The 22473-nt window shown below is 41.7% G+C and overlaps 1 protein-coding gene across 6 annotated transcripts in view; it reads left to right on the top strand.

Moving 5' to 3' along the window:
* Positions 1-22473, top strand: part of RABGAP1L (RAB GTPase activating protein 1 like) — a 422358-nt gene that overhangs the window by 359881 nt on the left and 40004 nt on the right. The window lies entirely within an intron of this gene.

Below are 22473 nucleotides of genomic sequence, written 5' to 3'. Positions count from 1 at the left end.
GCCATGGCAAGTGGGCAACTAATTGGTCGGGGTTCTATGCCACGGGGGACCTAGTGAAGCTAAGTCACCTGCTTCAGCCACACCACCTGGGGATCAAGCTTCACACAAGGCTCACAAGTGAAACAGACTCAAGTAGCACTCTGAAATGTAGATACAACATTTATATTCCAGTTGATTTATTTTATATTTATATGGTGAAAATTAAACACGTTGGTATTTTTATGTCTGATTTAGCCAGTAAGTAGTTTTTAAGTGAGATGGAACTTAAGGTGGGCAAGACAAATCAGACTCCTGAAAGGAGTCCAGTATTCTGAAAAGGCTGAGAATCACTGGCTTAGAATCAGAGGTACAGTGATTTATCACCTGTTTAAAGACTACATACATTGTAGAAAGCAAACAGGGTGGGTCTGGTTTAGCCAGTTCGCATCTTTCCGCTTTACTTGAAACTTCAGAGAAACACGAAACCTAAAATTCTACATAAAGTTATGAACCTTTTACACTCTGAGCATTAAAAACCATCTCTAAATATGTTAAACAAAAATCAGAATGAACTGTGTGTGCTAGAAAGGAGTGGCTTCAAAATCACTTTATCTTCACTGCCTCAGGGAGCCATCAGCTGGCCTGTTCCCTCCCTTTTGCTTTTGAGGTGTGTGGCAGGGAGGTGAATAGATCAGCCCAGGAAAGAGGGTCCGTGTCAGGCAGATCTTTACTCAGCAGTGGCCACAGTGTTAGCTTTCTGTGTGGCATGGAGATGATTTACAAAAGGCTGGGGGAAGAAAAGAAGGAGTTTCGGTTTTGCAAATTGGCTTCCTTATAATCTATAGAGACGTCTTAAGCAATATTAAGCTTTTTTGTTTTGTTTTTTGTATTTGTTCTTTTTAACTTTAAAATAGGAGTAAAGCAAAGCAAGGGAAATAAATCTCATCTCCCCTCCCATCACCAGTGCATACTGTACATTCAAACACAGCCAGAGCATGGCCATAAAATAAAAAAGAAGCAAAAGTCTGGACCTTTTCTCTAAAACTTGCTACAGATGTACATTGAGGGGGAGAGAATTGCAAAGACACCGGCTTACTGGAAAAGACACTGCCTCAGCAATTCCAATCCTTTTGACCTCTGCTACCACCCAAATAATAATGGTAACTCTCTAAAGTATACTGGATTACTGGTTTAAATGTAAGCAAAATTTTGCCTGCATCCAAGTTAACAGGAAGGCAGTGCATTTGCAAAGTTTGAGGATTTGCATGCATGCATAGTTTACTGCAGGTACTACCCTGACTTGTCATGCAGATGAGATTTTTGCAGATACATCTCAGGCACACAAACACATTTTCTTAAAATGTAGGCTATGTTATCTGACACTTAAAAGTAAAACCTGAAAAGCATTTGCCCAGCAATAGGCAGTTGGCTCAGCATAATTTACAGCTATGAAGTTACATATGACACTCTCAATGAATAATCCCTTAATACTTAATGAACAACGAGAAGTCTTGTGACACCTTATAGACTAACAGATTTATTGGAGTATAAGCTTTCGTGGGCAAAGACCCACTTCGTCAGATACAGCTGACAAAGTGGGTCTTTGCCCACAAAAGCTTATGCTCCAATAAATCTGTTGGTCTATAAGGTGCCACGGGACTTCTTGTTGTTCTTGCAGATTCAGACTAACATGGCTACCCCTCTGATATTTAATACTCAATGTTGGTGTTAAACAAAAAAAAATCCCAGGAGGTTCCTAATTTATTATGTTTCTCTTAAAACTTGAATTAATTCATTATTAGAATATGAAACTTTACTGTGGTGCTTGTTTCCAGTTACTTTGTAATGGTTCATATTCCTTCTCAGAGGTATGTCTGCATAGGACTGTATTGATTATCACTTTAACTTACGGTAGTTAACAGCTAAATCAAGGCTGGTCTGGTATTTCCCAGGCTGCAAAAGTTTGCTTTACCTAGGAATCAGCCTCATGAAGAGAGTGGGATTAAACTCTTCACTGGAAGGCCACAGTATTGTCTGGGATTGTCCAGATGTCATCAGCCATTTTAAAGTCCTAACATCTTATTCTGTGGAGTAATTTTACTCCCTCTGCAAATTAAAAGCTAGACTTTTTTTTGGTCCTCTCGCTTCTTAATTGCCAGTAATCCTCCTGGGGTGAGGGGGAGGGTAGATATTTAATGTGTGATAAACAAGCTTTCTATTCTAATCAGCTGTTTTCCACTTTAATTACTGCATTTGAAACAAATCTTACATTTCATTGCGCAGTGGGGAAGTTACGAAAGGGGGATGATAGTACCATTGTTCATCCTGTATCGGCTGAAAAACTATGCAAAATCGCTTAAACACTGCCAAATGGCACTTCAAGTGCTATACAGACAGCCAAGTTTGAATTTAATTGTCTGAAGTTTGTTATGTTAATGAATCTGGGAAGTTCATGAAATCCAACTTGTGACTTAAGCAAACTCCAAACTGCTCCATAAAAAGAGTAACTTTAGTGAAAAATTAACAAGACTCTAGAGAGGGCCCTTGCTCAGCATACATAACACTTATTGGTGATGCTGGTCCTAGGATATTGGAAAGACAAAATAAAATGAGTGAGATGGATGGTAAAAGAGACGCTTTTGAGCTACACTCTCATATCTCTTTGACCACAGCCACCCACCTTGTTTCGCTAATAATGCTTTTCCGTCATTCAGGGAAAGGTCCCTTGTCATATGGCAGTAAGACATTACTGAAGGTAAGGTGTGGGGGGGGGAATCTCGTCTGTCGAGGAATCAGAAAATTATGCAAAATTCAGTAAAATTCCATTCATATTTTCTTTTCCTCTAAACATGTAAAATATCAGCAAATGTGATTCAAATCAATTATATTAGCTAGTGGAGTCTTGTACTGCTGTCCTAGCCATTTGCTGGCTGGCTAAGATGGCCTTTCCATGACCACCTGATTGAAATACAAATGACACAGGGAAACTGCTTTACCACTTCCTTGATGGCTGCGGCTGCAATACCTGTGTGGTGTTATGCAAACAGCAACATTTGATACAAAAGAGGGGGAGGAACATAGATTTTATGTCATGTGTCAGATGTTATTCATCCAAGGAGCGCTTAAAAATCTTTCGGTAGAAAAGGCATGTCCCTCTTCCCAATTTCAACAAGCTGATACTCTGAGCCATGTCTTGACAGGCAGACTGGTTGCGTTTGTAATTGTCTTAGTTTATTCGAGTTCTCTTAATGTGACTGAAAAGCCCAGTTAACATACAGGTACTAGCCATGTGGCTCTTCCTGGGCTACAACCCAGTCGTCAACACAGAATTACACAAAGCCTCCATTCTAATGGGGCTTTTCAATCATATCAGCTGTGCTCACATGACTGAGAAATACCCTTTTAAGTCAGCGAACTGTTCTGCTGTAAAATGAGAATAAAATCTAGCCCATGATCTCTGACCATCAAATCACTGGTTAGAAAGATTTAATGATTTGAACTGGGTATTATTTTGCATACCTGCATTCCCCACCCCCTCTTCTGGTTGTAGAATTAAATTGTGCTCTCGCTAACACAGGAATGCTTGTTGTTTTTCTGTGTGCTCACTCCCTGTGTGCATACATGACAGTTCAAATGTAATTTCAGTCCCTGTGTGCAGCCTTTGAACAGCTGCCAGCAAGAAGTGTGGAATTATGGGTAGTTTCTTTCTTCACCTCCTACAACAGGTGTCTTTGTTGTCAGCACACCTCATATGCAGACACTATATGCACACACTGAGTCACCATGACTGAGAGAAATGTGAATGCAGGAAGAGCCGCTTTCATTGCCACCAAATGTTGATACCAAGAAAAGCCTGAAGTCATGAAGCAGAAGAGAACATACCTGAAGAAATTCCCAGTATGAATTACAGCATTTCTGAAAATATATGAAAGATTTTAGAATATAAGGTATGATCTATCTACTGGACTCCTTGGTTAACAGATTGTTTACTGGATATCAGTCTTAATTTTTAATCTGAATTGCCTCTACCGAGGGAAAGAAATACAAGAAATATTACAAACAACTTCATATAAGCAAAGTAGAAATATTCATCTCAAAAGCTGCACTGCAGAGAAATTTCAAGTAAAAATATTTTTCTTTTGCCTGCAAGGGTTAAACATGATCAGAAACTGTCTTAATCTCAAGGATTTTACCTCAAGTGCCGCATTTTTCTTTGCCATAAGCCTATTAGAACACTCTCCTGTTTCCTAGCAATAACGTGTAATTTTTTCCTCTCCTATTTAAGCAAAAGAGATGTTGGTTTTTTATCCTGAACATTACAGCTGTTGCTCAAGTTTCCTATTCAAATGCAAATAGCACCTGATGCTATTTAAATACGTATGTAATCTTTGAAAGATACTTCAGGAAAAACAGGAAAAAGACAAGAGCAAGGTTTATCTTATCCTGTTTGTTCTGGAAAGCAAGCGAATGACAATATGCTACTGGCAATTCGGACTGGAAATCTGTAAGGTCTGCAGCGTCCAGCATTCACTCTGATTTGGGACAAACATCCAGCTGAATTCATTTATGTTTCTTGCACAAGTTGGAGTTTTCATCGCTGGAACAAAATGCTACTAGAGGGGGTAAAAATGAAATAGATGTGGGGCTCACTAGAAGCACAGGCTGTATCATTTTAGTGTGCCACCATTTGGCCATTATTACTTTTCCTTGTAAAGCTGAGTTTAAAGGTGTTTTTCTCAGAGGGTATGTTTTGTTTATTTCTTTACATCAATTCAGACTTTTCTGTAGAACTATATTTTCATTTGTTGTTTGATAACTTTCAATTTCTTGATCATTTTCCAAAATATTCTTTCTGTTTGGCAGCTTTTCTTTGTAATATGAATATCTAGGACAAATTATTTGACAAGACTGATTCTCTGGGAAGCAATCAACAATGCTCCCCTAGCACTGTTTGAGACCCTGTCATTTTTGTAATTAAAAGGAGTAGAAGTCCTGAATATTTCATGCTACGGACAATCAAGCCTGGGGGAAAAATATGGATTTCTATTGGCTTCATTTGCATGAAAACTATATATTTCCTTTTTAGAGTACAGATAGTGTAGATAAAATATTCTTGATTTTTTTCATGATATTCTGCATTTTTTAGGTGACTGTTTTATTCTCTGTGTTACAAGAAGAAACTAACATCTGTTAAATCTCCGTTATAGGTGGCACTCTTTTTTGCTTGTAATTCGTTATCATTGCTGTAGAAGACCTTCGTGTGCTTTACTTTTACTATAGGTTTTCCAAAAAACTCTAAATGACACAAACTACCCAAAACTGTGGATAAGAAAGCAACTACTTTTTCAACTATTTCTGAGAATAGACTTATAAACTTGTGAAAAATTCCTTAGAGGGCATACGAGAGGTCACATACACACTCCCTTTCTTTGACTGCAGAATAAGCACAAAGCAAGAATTCAGTAGAAAGTGAAACTCCCCCAACAAGAAGAATCATCTGCCTGTGGATAAACATTGGATTTAAAGAGTGAATCATTGCAAAGAACTTTGGGATGAACAGGTGGGATTAAATAGTTTCCTAGGATTTGAGAAAACTTCAGTAAATTACTTTTCAAGTTCTTTGAGAACTGAAGCAGGTGTTTATAATACACACTTCCTGTGAAGATAAGACACGCAGACACCCCCAACCTCAAGAGGCAAACTACATACATGAGAGCTACTTTGGTTGGTTGGGTTTTTTTCTTGTGACACTCCACCCACTTTAGCTTCTTCAGGTGGGTGTGGGCGACCGTCACCCGTACAGAACTGAGATAAGGTTCATTGTTGGATAGTGAACCTGCTGCTGCTGCTGCTGCTGCTGGTAACTAGGAGCTTGCTGACAAAATGATGGAAGAAATCTCGATAGTGGTGGCCTACAATGCCCATGTTTTTAGCCAGCTATATGATGAAGATTTTCTGACCAGCCTGGTGGCAATCAGCAAACCCAAGTCTGTGGTAGGTGTTGCTGTTGTAAGTGTGAACTGTTGTTCAGAGGTTGTTGATCCTTTGACTGTAACATGTGAAAGTTGTACTCCTGCAGGAGAGGAGCTCTTCGCTTGCAAGCAGTACTGTGCTTCTAAAAACTTATTTAGACCTCTCTGAGATTTGTCTACATGTACTGAGAAATAGTATACATAGTAATAATAGTAGTGTGATTTGAAGTAATAATTTCAACTATTCACATTGAGTTAATGGCTTTCTGAGAGACTGAGGTGAAGAGAGGAGGAAATGCTCAGTAAAACTAGTTTCGTGTTGCATATAATCTATAGGTTTTTTGGTGTAATTTTGATATGAAGTTTTGTGGATCACAAGTGTTTTGAGTTCACTGAAAGAAGTAAAAATGAGATTGAAACAAATTCCAAAGTGCCTCAACACTTGTAGGTCTTAGCATGTCAGTTAAAGACTCGTGGTCAGATTCTTAGTTGGTGTAAATCAACATAGTTCCTGTGAATCTGGTCCACATGATGGTTCGTAGATTTCACACTCATTTTATTGTTGTTCTTGTATATCTTAGTTTAAAATCAGCATAAGCATCTATGCAAACATTTTAGATCAAATACAGCAGCAAATTACTGTTCTGAAGCATTTTAGGGACATGTACACTATTCATACACATTATAAGCACAATTTAGCCATGATCCTGCATTGGGATCTGTGAATGCAGATCTGTGTGGATATATGGGTTACCGTTGAGGTTAACAGCTTTATCTTCAGTGCCAAAAGAGGTGCATTTTTTATAGTGAGGTAACTCATGCAGTTGCTATCCTGTTGTAAAATCGTGGTTGAAGCAAGGTACAGGTAGTGTTTACTGTGATGTAATTACGTTGGAGATATAGCGTTGACCTCAGCTATGTCAGGGTAAAAGCTTCCCTGCCCCTTCTCCTTTAGGATTTTCAAAGAGTGCCAAAAGTTGGGCTCCTAATGCTACGTTTTTGGGGGTCAGATTCTGTGGACGACGTCATGGTAGGGTCAACCAGTGATCGAGGAGTTATAAAATACAAGCTTGATTTTTTTCAGAAGGGTTGAGTTTAACTATTCATTGACAGATGCATCATTTAAAAGCAGGTTTTTTATCTAAAAGCCTCTGTTTAAACACCCTTTTTGCCACTTTTGATCTTTCTGTTTATTCTATCTGTGTAAGTAACTATTTGAGGGAGAGAATTCGTTTAGGTTACAGTGCTTGGATTCCTCCATATGTGGCCGATCTGTAATCTTCACAAGAGAAAAAAAGTACCATATGTATGTATTTAAAAATATATTACATTCATGACTTTAGCTCTGCACTTCCACCAGTGGAAATGACAATGTATGTGGGCCAGACCTCTCCCTCATTACACCTGATTAAGACTCTAAAGTAAGGATGTTAAGGACTAGTCGACTAGTCCAGTTGACTAGTCGATTCCCCCCATTGCTGCCTCTATCAGATAGAGGCAGCAGGGGATGGGGGGAAGAGGAGGTACTTCAAAGTGGCAGCGCCGCACAGCTGATCCTGGGCTCAGCTGTGCGGCACTGCCACTTTGAAACGCCCCTATGGTGTTTGGCGTTTCAAAACAGCAGCGTGGAGCCTGGGGTCAGCTGGGGACACCCCACCTGATCCCAGCTCCACATGCCACATTTCCGTGGAAATCCCGATCAATCAGTTGACCAGTTAAATGTTAGGTTTACCTAATGTTTAACTGGTTAACCGACTAGGCGGTATCCTTCCCTGGAGTGAGGGCTGTTGCTGCTGCTGCCAGTGCCAGTAGGTTTCCAGTCCTGGGGCTGGGGCTGCTGCCACCACCAGAGGCTCCCAGGCCTGGGGCTGCAGCAGTTGCCACTGCCAGAAGGCTACAGGTCCCGAAGCTGCAGCTGCTACTGGCAGGAGGCTCCCAGCCCTGCTGGGTCATCCCTCCACCTGTGGCAGGCTGCGGGCAGGGGGCTTTCTCTTACCATTGCTGTCAGTTGGCTAGCAGAAGGACTAGAGCAGTTGGTAGTTACGTGCATAGCTATGCTCAGACTCAGTCATGCTGGTGAGTTTCACCAGCCCAAGAATATTTTCCTGAGTGTCTCCCATGCTGAATTGCTTCCATGCTACTGGGCTATTTTTCATGAACATTTAGATAATATTTTCATTGTAAGAAACACTGCATTTGAGTCTCAGCCTACAGGTTAATTATTCGAGAAGTTCCAGTTACATCGGTCTAGCAATTGTGCCCAGGCTTTATGCACATTCAGAAAAGTGCAGACAATAACATCTTATACACAGTTTGGTCTGAATTCTCTGCAACATTTGTTCCCCAGGTCTGATGTGAGTCACTAATGCTGAGTGGTTAGAGGAGAGTTGAAAGCCTTGACTAATTCTAGCACTCTCTATCTGTATGATGAATTAATAGTGTGGTCACTTTTTTTTCCTCATCTGTGAAATGGAAATTGTACCTCACAGTATATTGCAAGTTTTGGATGAAATACACTTTGGAAGGGCAAAGTATTATTAATTATGTATTAGTAGTAGTAGTAGTATTGTTATTATTGTATTACTTACTTTAACATAATAAAAGGCATGTGGTTATCAAGTGTACGGGCTTGGTTCCGAAGCAACCAGATTGTTATATGTGTTTTGGCACACTGGGGCAATCCTTAGCAAAGATGAAAACCAGATACTTGACACTTCTGAAGCTGATTAATTTTTAGTCATGTCAGGCTCCACTTTGATACCAGAAGGCAATTGTAGTACATTGTAAGTATTTCTGCTAGTAATGTCAGTCAGTCTGGAAATACACTTAAAGGTCTCATCTTGGATTGAACAGCAGCATATGATTTTGGGATGAAGTTAAATAGAAAATAGTGTTGAATCTGTTTTGGTCACTTATACCAGATAGCAACAAGATTCCGCAGAATAGTTTGTAGGGATTTGACTTTAGAAATGGTTCCAAGTTTATTTGTTTTCTTTTAAATTGTAAGGTAGTTTAGAAGCAATGTTAAGTTTTTCCACTGTCAAAACAAGTTACCTGTGGAGTTAATTGTACCCCTCTGTGAGAAGAACATTCCCCTTACAGTTTCCTCTGCTTCTTCCGCTTTAATTTCCTGGATGGGCCATTATATTCAACACCCAAATGACATAAAAAGCTAAGCATCGGACACTCTATTAGCCTGGTTTATCACAGACACTTAAATTGACAAGATTTTTTCTTCTCCTCCCTCTCTCCCCTTTTTCTGCTTTATATTTGTTCCTCTGTGTCTTCTTGCTCCATTCATGTGTCATCTGAAGAAGTGGGTTGTGCCCATGAAAGCTCATATTACTAGCTATATTTTTTGTTAGTCTCTAAGGCGCTACAGGACCACTTGTTTTTAAAGTTTTTTTAATCAGATCATGAGTTTCTAATGTTGGCATCTTTCATGATTTTATCACAAGACAAGTGATACTTGGTGATTTTCTTAAAGCTCTTGCATCTGGATTTCTGCAGTTACATGAGAATTTCAGCTTGCTTTTTTTTTAATGTTGTTTTTCTGCCGCTGTAGAAAAAAGCTTGAAAACATGAACTCTAACGGCTCCAGCATTGCAAAGCAAGTTACTAGATTCCAAAATGTATTATTTTTTTTAAAATCTCAACTTTTAAAATAATTTGGGGGCCTGAATCATAATTTTTGGATGCCTAGGGATGGCAGTGCAAGGTCATCATGATTCCTCCTCTCCAAGAAGTTCTCCAGTAAGTGACAGATAGTAAGATAGTCATCTGACATGGATCACGATGTAAAAAAGGCTACTGCTAGTAAAAGTAACAAACATGGGCTTATACTAGAGGGTCCAGTGCCAAGATGTGCAGGTGGGAATCAGCCCAGTCTTTGAGTTGCCAAATTAGCATAAGACTATGATGCCCACAGGCTGTTGCTTATGTCTAAGCAAGGCCAGCCCTACTTACCTTGCTGGTGCTGTTGAATTCTGATCACACTGTAGAAGAAAGGATCTTGCATGAACTCTCAGCAAGAAGGGAAACCACTCCCCCACTCCCTATGGTGGAATTCAGTTTCAGAGTATTTCTTAGCTCACATCCATTTCAGCCAGTTTCCACAGGAAATGGAGCGACTTTTCTGCACCTTTCTTTTGCATTGGATAAATACCAGTGGGTTAAATTGGACTACAGCATTTGCACTATAAAGAAGTCTTTCCAAGGCACTGACAAGTTCTTTCTTTGTGTGTGTACAGCACCTAACACACTCAAGTCCAGTTTCTGAGACCCATGAATCCATGAAGAGCCAAATATGTGGAAGATCTCGAATAAGATCTTATTAAATTACATTCCAACCCCATCACTGCATGAGAGCAATACTTCTGTATGTTTTTGATGCTGAAAGATAGCATATATTGCAAATAACATAGTTTACTGTACTGCAGCTACATAGCTAATATTATTCTGTATAGTAAATTAAAAAGAGGTTTATGGTTCTGAGTTGCCAAGTGTGTAGTCAGTCACACTTATGCAAAGTGAGTGTCAAATGCTATCATTAAGAATTTGTAGTAGGGATGTTAAATTTCGAGTAACTGACTAATTCGAGGCTGTGAAGTCTAGGTCTGTGATAGAGTTTAAAGAGAAGCTAGATAATTTCATGGAGGTTAGGTCCATAAAAGGCTATTAGCCAGGGGATAAAATGGTGTCCTTGGCCTCTGTTTGTCAGAGGCTGGAGAGGGATGGCAGGAGACAAATCGCTTGATCATTGTCTTCGGTCCACCCTCTCTGGGCACCTGGTGCTGGCCACTGTTGGCAGACAGGATACTGGGCTAGATGGACCTTTGGTCTGACCCAGTACAGCCGTTCTTATGTTCTTATTGTCTAGTCAATAGGGCACCTCTGCCTTTGAAGCGTAGCAACAGCCCTAGGGATTTTGCTACACTTCAAAGGGGAAAGCTCTGCGGGGAGCACGGGGCCAGCAGGGCAGTCCCCAGCTGGCTCTTTGTGTTCCCCACGGCGTTTCAAAGTGGCAGCATTGCATGGAACATGGGATCAGCTGGAGACTCCCCCCTTGACGCTGGGCTCCATGTAGTGCTGCTGCTTTGAAACGCTGTAGGCTCTGTGGCATCAGGTTCCTCATGGCATTTCAAAGCAGCAGCGCTACATGGATCTGGGCTCCATGCAGCACTTCCGCTTTGAAATATCCCTTCCTCTCCCCCTTCCCCCGCTGCCTCTTTCTGATAGAGGCAGCAAGGGGAGGGAGTGACTAGTTGACTCGGCTATGCGATAAGTATTTGCTTATCAGATAGTCGACTAATCATCCCTAATATGTAGTATTTTACATCTGTTCTGCACTAGTGCAATTCTCTACAAAAGGTGCAAGGCAGTGGATAACCAGTTGTATAGATTTCTTAAAAAAAAAAAAAGCACAATGTTTTCAATAAACTGCAAGCACAAAGCTGGAATGCATCTCTCTTAATTCAGTGCACCATTAAAGGGGGAAAGATGACTGAAACTACTGTGCACTTAGTATTCTGAACTTGACAGAGGCAAGTCAAAGCTTATTGTCCAGATTGTATCAGTACTGAGTAGTTTTAATGTAGGGAATTTTAATTCTCGGTTTTCCTAGATAAAGCTTGTATCAAAATGTTTAACTAGTATAATCCAGTGTAAGACAGAGTTCAGGTGTGCTTAGTTGTATTTTCATTTGACTGTTCGTCCTGTTGTTTTGTGCCTCTTGCATTGGCCACTATCAGCAGACAGGATACTGGGCTAGATGGACCTTTGGTGTGACCCAGTATGGCCGATCTTATGTTATGTTCTTTTGGGGGATATTGATTCATCTAACTCATTTGTTGTTAGACACTAGTAACATCATCTTAATGTTTTTCATTGACATTATCTCCAAACAAATAATGCAGCATGTACCTCTCATTTAGGTGGGGGTCCTGGAATTGAGGCCTGTCTTGTTGAAATTGGGACTTTTATTCTGGACTCAGTGAAGCCCTGTAATAACTAGTCATCTGTGTTGACCTGTCTCCTATACATACAGCTTCTGTGTTGTGACCCGTAGGTCATTTTTAAAGTTGCCCTGCAAAGGAAAAATATTGATGGGTGCCCTTTTTGTTCTTTTCTTCCTTCTCCCCACAGCCATCACACACACACACACAGTTTTTTCCAGCCTTTTCTAAATATTAACAGGATCAGGAGCATCAAGTTTCATCTCCCTTGTTATCATTTTATGGAGGCCTCCTAGGACAACAAGAAAAATGGAGTGGGAGTTCTTTGTTTTTAGTCTGAAGAGGAAGGTTATTGAAATTCTTAGAGAGCTTTTCTCCTATGTGGTTTTCACAAGCTTGTGTTAAATTGGTGTTTAAAAAAACCCAAAGAATTTAAAACATTCTTGTTTCTTTCTTTTGTTCCTCTTCTACCACCCCATCCCACTCTATTTTATTCTTTTGACTTTTGTGATTTCACAAACCAGCATACCCTATGACAAGCCTCACAGAGTATCTCTAGCTGCCAAGACTCTCCTCCAAACTCCTCAAACGCCTTCTGACCTTTTCATCTCCAAAATACTTCCCTGTCTACATCTCCTTTGATGGTTTCTAACATGCCATGTGGTCTGTGTCTACACTCTGGCATTTTCTGAGCACTTCCACTAGAACTGACACTTGTTCTGGGATGAGCCCTAGTGTAGAAAAGGCTCCAGAACTTCTTACTAGAATTTTGTTTATTCTAAAAGGCCTTGTCTGTTCACAAAAGTCATACCCCTTTAACTTACAGTGATTCAGTCCCCCTGGTGTGAACACAGTTATACTGGTACAGGTCCTGCATGGAATGACTGAAATAGTTATCCTGGCACTTTTGTCACTAAACACACCTCTGATGACAAAAGTTTTAGCTACAAAAAGCGTTGGTGTAAGCAGAGTGTTTCCCACTGATGAAGCTGCCTCCCCTCATTGGGGTGGTTTTAGTTTGTTACTTGGAAAACTATTCAAGTGGCTACACTGTGCACCTTACAACAGAGCAGCTGCAGCGGTACAGCCATGCCGTAGTACAGTATACTGTGTAGATGTAGCCATAGCCGAAAAGAAGCAAACGTTGGCCTTAACTTTTCTCTTTTTTCTATCTGCTCTTTCTCAATATTCTATTCCTCCAAGGATCACAGCGATGTGTAGGATAAATAGATACTTCATCTGACAGATTGTTAAACATTCACAAATATATTCACAGGTTATACTTGCACCCTTTGAATCTGCCTGTGACAATGGAAGCCTTGTATTTGTTGGGTAGATTTCAAATCAATAATTAATTTATCCATTGCAGGCTGGTCAGATGGTTTGGTTTGAGGTACGCAGTCAGGCCTGATAAAGTGCGAATGTTGTGTTTGCATATAGCATTTTGCTTTCATGGTGACGCCAGTGTTAAAGAACAGCATCACAGACAACGTCAGCAGTGCCCAGAGAGGGCCTGTGAAATGTCTATCCTTTTGTTCTGTACACAGGTCTCAATCCTATATAATGAACTCTGCACCCATAAACCAGTTTACTTCAGTAGGGGTCTCTATGAGTGCAGGGTGTGCCCATATGGAACTAATTAAAGATTCTGGCCAAAGTCACTGGATGCGATAGATGGACTTCAGCTTAATTAGTTGCTCAGTAGCTTAACTCTTTATTTCAGTCTTTGAAAATATTTTCTATTACAATTTAAGTTTTTATTTTGTATTAAACTGAGTACAGGTTGAGCCTCCCTAGTCCAGCATACTCTGTCTGGTCTGGCAACATCCATAGTCCAACATGATCTTAGTTAGCTGGATCTTGTCTGCTTATCATGAGTGGGGCCCAAGTTTCCCTGTGCCTCACCTCATGCCCCTGTCAACACCCCTCATTTCCCCAGGCTGGGACCACAGCTGGGGGTGAGGGTGGAGTCTAAGGCCAGGGGCGGAGTCCTGGGGCCAGTGGCCAGCACCCCGGGGGTAGCAGAGGAGCTGGCCCTGGAACCCTGTGGCAGCTACCAAAGCCCCTGAGGATGGCGGTGGGAGGGAGTTCATTATGCAACAACAGTTCAGTTCTTGGCCTCTCTCCTGGGACTGACAGCAAGGAAATAATTGTGAGGTGGACACCTGGCTTTCAGTACAGTACCTTTCATGAATAATAAATACAGGTTAAACCTAATCCAGCACCCTCGGAACCTGACCCTGAACTAGAGAATTTGCCTGACTTTGGGGCTCTGAGAGCAGCCTCAAGGTCCCAGCTGCTAGCCCTTCTGCTGCCCCTGGAATTCTGGCCACCAACCCCTCTGCTGCCCCCAAGCTCCTGGCTGTTGCCCCCTCTGCCTCTGCCTCCGCCAGGGGTCCCAGCTGGGATCCTGTCCAGTAAAATTTCTGGAAATGTTTACATAGGTATGTATATTTGATTCAAATAGTGAATAAGTATCTTTTCCATTATATTCACATACATGTAGGTTGTAGATAGCATGGCAGTTGCCACAATATATTTTGCTTTCACCACTGACTTACCTGTGAACTCTGTAGTAGAGTGGATCTAGATTCTCTGTGGCCCCATGTTCTATGGCTCTTAGGCCTTGTCTCCACTTACCGAGCAATTGACACTGCAGAGATTGATCTCCTGGGATTCGATGTAGCGGGTCTAGGAAGGACCCATGCCCCCGTCATTTATGGTACTCCACGAGGTCACCAGGATTAAGGGAAGTTGACAGGAGAGTTTCTCCTGTCAAACTCTCACTGCGGGGATTGCACAGAAATTTGAACTAAGGTACATCAATTTCCATCTATTTCCCCTTTTTCCTTGTGCTGTATGTTGCTCTTTTGTTTCTTAGTGCTGCCATCACTTCACCACCACCAGGATAGGCTCTAGCCAAGGCTGTTCTTTCTTGTTTCAGGATTTGTGGTTTTGTGGCCATCTAATAAACTGTTCCGAAAGAATTCGCAGTTTGCATTCACATGTTCTGTCTACATTTTTCCTCCAACCAATTTTACTCATAATTTTCCTCATTGAGCCCTTTTGAAGTGTGAAGTGTGTATGTATATATGTGGAAAACTCATTGGGGCTGTCCTCTGTTTGCCCATATTGAATATAATTAGATCAGGATCCTTGGTTCCTAGGCAACCATCAACTTCCAGTCCAGCGATTAATTCATCCTTGTGCATCATTATGAGGTGCAAAATAGTACCTTGTGTTGAGTACACTGCCTTTTATGTTAGAAAATTATCATACACAATTTTTAGACACTCTAATGAGGTTTGACTGACTACATGAGACCTCCAGCATCTGTCTCTCGAATTGAAGATCTCTGTTACAGAAATGTTTTTCCTTCAGTGCATGATAGGGTGCTTTGAACATTGAACATGCTTCATTGCTGTAAGCACTAAGTATGTTTTGCATAAATAAGACAATGATAAATGCAAGTTTCGTTTCTCTTTTTCTATCTCTTTGGAGGGATCTTCCTAAGAAAATGAGTTAGCTAGTAGGACAAAAACAAGCATATCTAAAACCAGTTTCTAGTGGAAAAAAGCAATAAAACTCTTTCTTTATAGAATCCTGACTTCTCCCTAAGTGGTGGATGGAACAAAATGTAAACACTTACCTATCCAGGTGAAAAAATGAGTTAAAAATAACTCATTCTTTCATGCAGCCCCCAGTTTTATGATACTGTTTTCACTAATTCTGAACCCATTTCTTACAAAAAGTTTTATCGTGTTGCTAAGTACAGAAGTTGGACAGTGTTTCAGTATTGTTTATCCTTGCTGTTGTTTGTGCTCTCCTTTCTCATTCACTGTACACCATCCCATCTGTACTTATTTGCTCTACTCCCCTAGACCAGAAGATGGAAGAATGGAAATCTTCCACAAAGAACATCATTGTGAATTCTCCTCTGGCACTTGCTAACCACAAACTTTGCTCTCCTGAGAGGCACTCATTCAGAACCTTTCTGTCAGTCTTTGGTGCTTATAGCCTCAATGGCCTAAGTACCTCCAGTGTCTTTAACGTTTGTGTGCTTACTGTGATATTACTGCCATGTTACAGTGGGGGAACAGAGGCATAGAGAGACTAAGTGACTTGCCCAAGGCCACACAAGGAATCTGTGGTGGAATAGGGATTTGAAAGTGGGTTTCCCAAGTCGTAGGTTAATGCTCTAACCATTAAATCATCCCTTATTCTACAAACTACGTTTTTTCAGTAACCTTTCCTGTACAATCTTTAGACAACAAGCCATGCATTATGGCTGGTATCATTCAAGGCATCTACTTATCCAGTTTGCTGGGCAGATGGTTTTCACAAGTTTAATTGCACGTTTCACAAGATGCACCCAGTTGATTGCTTGTTAGCTGAAAGCTGTTGGCTTTGCTATGTATGTTTAAAATGTGGATTTGTGGAATATTTTCAGCTTTTGCAATCTAGATGTCACTGAAGCTGAGCAGTGGCTGCTTACACACTGTGTGCCCACAAATTGTAAGATGATAAAATTAATATGCATTAATTTCAACATGCTGTAAGTAAGAGATTGGGAAGTTAACCCTCCCTCAATTTAGTTGTGGTCTCTGTGTTGCAGGAACTTTTTTCCTTCTTGGGATGAGTCGAGAAAATTGTAGAGGGCATTTTCCTGATTTTCTAGCAGCACTCTTGCTCTCTTCTGTATTTGTTCTGGCTGCCAGTTGCAAAATCAACTTTCTTTTCCAACCAGTCCTTCCACCCTTTGATTGTGAAACAGGCACACCCATTCCGCCCTTGTAAAATGAATAGGATCCACAATTTGCTAAGTCACAGTCTCCTGTTGTGTATATTGGCTGTAGCACCACTGGCCTTAGTTTTATGCTCCCCTGCAATCCCTTTAAGGAGTCTGAGCTGTTGTAAAGGAAGCTGGAAAGCCAGTTTAACTGGTTACTGAAGAACACCTACATATGGTTGTTCATTGTGCAGAGTGAGCTGCCCTGTGCAACTCCTAGAATGGGGTGTGTCTGTCTGGAGACAAAAGCAGATGGCTGGAGAAATCTGGCTGTTCTTCGGGCAGCTGCTCTAAGTTAGAGGTCTTTGGGACAGTCTCCTTCTCCTGGGTTCTCCATCTGTTGTTATAGGACTGTGTATTGTAACACTGTTCTACTGTCCTTAGGGTTGCCAGGTGTCCGGTTTTGAACCTGACAGTCAAGTATTTGAGCGTTCTGTCCGGGAAACAAATTGAGAAAATACTGGACATGTAAATGTCTGGTATTTTCTAATTAAGTAAGTTTTATTATTATCATGAGTATCAGTTGCATACTGCCTGGCTGGTAGACACACACACACTGCGTGAGCATGTCTAGGTAGTACGCAACTACACAGAAGAGAGGAGCGGGGTGGGAACAGGGCCCTGGGCGGGGTGGTATCCTGGGGCCGGACTCACCTGTGTGCCCCGCCGGGACCGTGCTCGGGAGGGGCAGCTCCCCGGCATCCGTGTGCGCCCGGGCCAGCTCCACTCCCCGCCAGTCGGTTCCCCTCACCGTCGCAGCCAGCCCTGTTTCCCGCTGGCCGGTTCCCCCCTGACCGGCCCTGCTCCTCCCAACGCCCTCCCGGCCAACCCTGCTTCCTGCCAGCCGGTTCCTTTCCCCAGCCTCCCCCAGCCAGCCCTGCTTCCCGCCGGCCAGTTCCTTCCCTTGATCTCCTTTGGCCAGCCCGCTCCCCCCAATCCCCTCCCAGCCAGCCCTGCTTCCTGCTAGCCGTTCCCCCTCCCCCCCATCTCCCCTGACTAGCCCCACTCCACCCGACCTCCTCCTGGCCAGCCCCGCTACTCTCCCGGCCCAGCCCCCCCCTCCATCTGAGATCAAGTGTGTCCGGTATTTTTTTGAAATCATCTGGTAACCCTAACTGCCCTCTTCTACCCTCCCCCCTCCCCCAGCTGTTCTCCTCCTCATTTCAGTGACTAATGGAAGGATGAGTGGAACAGGGAGAGCTGGGAGACGAAAGCCCTAGCTCCTTTGGACAGTATATATTGCCCTCATTTTCTTTCAATTGATGACTCTGTCAGCAAAGCCAATAGTGCTGTTCTGCAGTTGGCCCTGAGTCTTCCCTTTTCCTGGGACCCATTTCTTTAGTTTAGAGCCAAATTCTGAGTCCCATGCAGAGCCTGAATAAATCTGCTTGGAGCCAGAGTATAGAGTAGAAGTATTAGCACAATATGCCACCATAGCAGTCTCACTGCAGCCTACAACGTAACATGCCTTTTGTCTTGGCAATTAGACAGATAGACCTGCAGTGTTGGTGGGACTGTTGACAACTCCCTTCATGCTCACCTGCATTACAGTGGGCACAGCTATCATACAGCAGTGCTCTGTGGCATGCAATGTGATAGCTTCCCTCTGCAGTGTCTCAGTGGTCTTTATCCACACAGAGTGTAGCAGACCTCCAGCAATTCCTCTTCTTTGTGAGCCTTGTGAACTCGCCCAAGGAGCAACTGCACTTCATAGTGTACATTCAGTAAGAGTTTTCACTGACTTGAGCATGGGGGAAATTGAGTCTCCCGTCTACATTAGCACTGTTGTCCGTATAACGTATGTTGCTCAAGGGTGTGAAAAAAATTGCCTGCTGAGCGACATAAGTCACACCGACAGAAGCGCCGGTGTTGACAGGACTACGATGATAGGAAACACTCTCCTGCCAACACAGCTACCGGTGCTCTTTGCTAGTGGTTTAATTATGACAGCAGGTGAGCTCTCTCCTGTTAGCACAGAGCGGCTATGCAAGGTATCTTACAGTGGCACTGCTGCATCAGTACATCTGTGCTGCTGTAAGATTGCTGGTGCTGACATACCTAATACTGAGACTTGAAGTGTGATGCTGCAGTCACCTAAGAGAAACAGGAGAAAAAACCACAAATGCAGGTTGTACTTCTAAAAACCAGGACTCTGTGGTCTGGCATGTTCCTGGGCCAGATCCCTGGCAGCAAGAGAGCTTGCAAGAGGCTGTCAGTCCTTCTGGGAAGGGCAGCAGTGGGGATGGCAGGCTGGCCAGGGATGGCAGCAGCGGGTACAACAAACAGAAGGCCGTCCAGGGTGGACAGTCTGAGGCTAGTGGCCCATCTGGGACGGGCAGGTCGAGGAGAGGTGGGGATGGGGGGGGGGGGGGAAGAACGGGAGGACGGACAGGAACTGGCTGGGGCAGGTGGCCAGGCAGGGTAAGAGAGTGGTGTGACAGCTGGGGCCAGGAGTGGGGCCTGGCAGGGGGGCTGGAATTGACCTCTTTTGGTCCAGCAAACTCCCTCGTTTGGGACCAATCAGGTCCCAAGGGTGCCAGACCAGGGAGGGCCAACCTGTACAAATGTAGGTAAATATAACATTCAAAATCTTAAAACGTGGCAATGGAATGATATGAATCAATAGACACATCTGCTGATGGTTCAGCTGCAGTTATCTGCTACTCTTTTATCTTGAATAGGATCCTGTCCCCAATGCCTAAACAAAGTGACATTTCCCTTAATTATCTAATCTTACATCATGCCCCCCAGGATAAATTTACTGAGATTATAAGATTCTGGAAGCAAGAACTTTGTTTGGAATGTTGGTCCTAGCCTTCCTTAAATGATGGCTAATAATAAAAATAGTCGTTTCACCTGATATTCTTGAAGTATTTCTCCTTTTCCTCTTTATTCTAGTCAGCCAGAAGACATTCAAATGCAAAATGAATTAGGTCTGACAATGTGTATATAGCTGTTTCTCTCAAGTGTGCACTTCACCATACTAAATCCCTTATCTGCACTACTGTTATAGATCAGCATATATGCATACAAATATCATTTTTAAACCTCATTTAAGAAATGCGGAAGTACCTTTTTTAAAAGGCAAACTAGCCAGGAGTAAGCTGATAACATGCTCAGTAGAATTTGAAATAAAAATGAATTTAGGAACATGTGGTGCTAATGCAGGGTTATGACACTGTACTCTGAAGAATCTCTGCTGCAAAGAAATTTTCCCCAGCTCTTCCCCTTTGTGGAGCTTTCTGTAGATAGTGAACATGTCTGTAGATAGTGAACACTTTAATGAGTGTCAGCGGAGTGCACTCCAATGGTTAGAGCCAGGGGTTGGGGAAGCTGCATTGCTGTGTTCTGTTCCCAGCTTTACCCACGGATTGCTGTATAATCTTGTACTTCCACTTACTGCAATCTCTCTCTTCCTTGGTTTAATCCACTTACTTCACTATCTCACATTATGAGGCCTAATTAATGAAACCCTTAAATGAGAGGGCTATAGAAATGCAAAATGCCATTGCATTGATTGGTGGCTTCAGGATCTTTTGTAAAGATTGATCCCCAGCCTTAGAAGTGTTCCCTGTTCCAAAGCCGCTCGTGTCATCACTGGAATCAGGGTAACTCATCGCCATACAGTGGAATATTTTCAAAAGATCTCTCTAGAATTCCACAAGTTCCTCTTTCCAGTTTAGCTGTAGCTTATGCATTTAAATAATGGATTGATGATCCTATTAGGATAAAATAACAGACACAAACTTTAGCCCAGTCAGTTTTTCTTGCCTCCAGTTAGGATTTGAATGAGATTCTTATTCGTCTTTAGACTCCTTAGTCACAAAATCTATGTCTACATTGAAAATCAGATGATTTGTTAAAAAAAAAAAATCTCTTGCTGAACTGAAAGAATATTGGTAAGTGTGATTGCTAAGGGAAAGCTGCCTGGCTGCTCTAAAAGGAGAGTCTTCGTATATGCCTCCTTTCTGGAATGCTAAATGGCTATTCGTGCCTCATGGAAAGGAGCTTTCTCAAGTAGGTTTGCATCAAACAGTTGGGCTTATGCAGCAAAACCTGGCTCACTAGGAAGCTTGAACGGAATGTCCCCCGTGGAGGGTGTTGAAGGTAGAATATAGCATGAGGCATTCTGACCCCATAGCAATGCACGCAGTGCACAAATCTGAATAGAATAGATTAGAATATCAGCATCATTGGTTCATTCTGTCCTTCACTGTGAGTAGGCTGTGAAACTGAGCAACAAGCACTGTTTCTGTACCAGGACGTGGCCAGAAGCCAGACTGTGAAGAATATTGCTGAAGGTGTGCTGGTAAAATCTGCTTTCATGCTACTTTCATGATAATCTTGCTTGAGAAAGAGAAGGAGACTAGCCAAAAGTTAGTGAGATTGTTGGTGTCCAGTGTTGGATATTCTTTAGTATGCCTGCTTCAAGGATGCCTGCTTCAAGAGGAGAGCATTCTCAAGACTACTATGAAGCAATATTGTCACAGAGCCACCAGTGAGCTGTTCTCAACACAGTGACAAAAGAAATAAGGTGGATTCCCTCTACATCTGTTCCAGTTATTCCAACCTGTGAATTTTCCTTGGGTACAAGCTGCTTGTTATGGTTGATTTCCATATTTCTTCTCTAACAGTGGGTCAGAAGTTTTTTTGCTCTAAACTTTAATTTTATCCATTATAAATTAAATGTTGCCATTTCAGATTTGCGCTTTTTCTCCCACTGGCACTTTATTCGTGTAATTAAATGGAGTCTCTCTGGAGAATAAATTATTTGGATTGCCTTGCATGGTATCATATCTGGTATATTAGTCCTCTAGATTTAATTTCTTGTATATTACAAAAAAAAAAAAGAGTGGAGTCTATTGTGTTCTGCCACTGTGACTTTTTTTCTTGTCCTTTGTGTGTGTGTGTGTGTGTGTGTGTGTGTGTGTGTCTGTGTGTGTGTACTCACTTATTTTACCTTATCTTTAATCTAATCCATTGTGTATCATATCTCAAGGTACTTCTTGAGTCCTCTTAGCAATTTTATTGTTACTGAAAGGGCAAGTCAGTGATCTGCATCAATGATTATACAAGGCAGTGATGCTTTAAGGGAGTTTAATTATAAGTTTGACTATTACATTCATGCCGTAAATAACCGTACTCAACTGTTTGTATAGAGTAGTATTTTCCTTCTTTGACCCAATTTAGCTGAATACATTCTTTTTAGAAAGTATATTAACTGGAAGAACCGGGTACAGCAACAACTTCTAATACAAGCCAAGATTCTATGAATGATCTTAATTCATTTTCACTACTCTGCATTGAGAGTATGTTTGATCTGTCTGATCCTTACCTGACATACTTCAATTATCCAAACACCATTATAAAATGGATTTAACATTTGGTATTTTTATAATGTGGAGAAAATGTAAGTATTCACTGGTTTAAAAAAATCATTAGATTGTGGTGGAATCTTGAGTTGGAAATAATTTAATTTCTCCTCCTAATCTTGAAATACAAAGGAAAAGATAACAAATGGAGCTGAAAACGTAAAATCACCTACTTCAAAGAAAGTTAGAGGAAAATGTTAAATATTTAGATTATTTATTTATTTTCCATATAGAAACCAGAGAGAATGGTAGAATAGTACGGAAATCATTCTAACTGAATTTTAGTTCAGTTAGCAAATTGAGTCGTCTATTGAGTTTTTAGAGTACATGAAGCAGTGTATAGTGAGGCTATTAGGAGCTGTGCGTCTGTTGTTAAAGGAAGATGACTAATTAATGATGTGCTGCTT

The sequence above is a fragment of the Pelodiscus sinensis genome, chromosome 9 (assembly GCF_052426305.1).
Source record: "Pelodiscus sinensis isolate ZL-2025 chromosome 9, ASM5242630v1, whole genome shotgun sequence".
NCBI lineage: Eukaryota > Metazoa > Chordata > Testudines > Trionychidae > Pelodiscus > Pelodiscus sinensis.
Note: the sequence above shows the minus strand (reverse complement) of the source record. Positions and strands in the feature narration are given on the sequence as shown.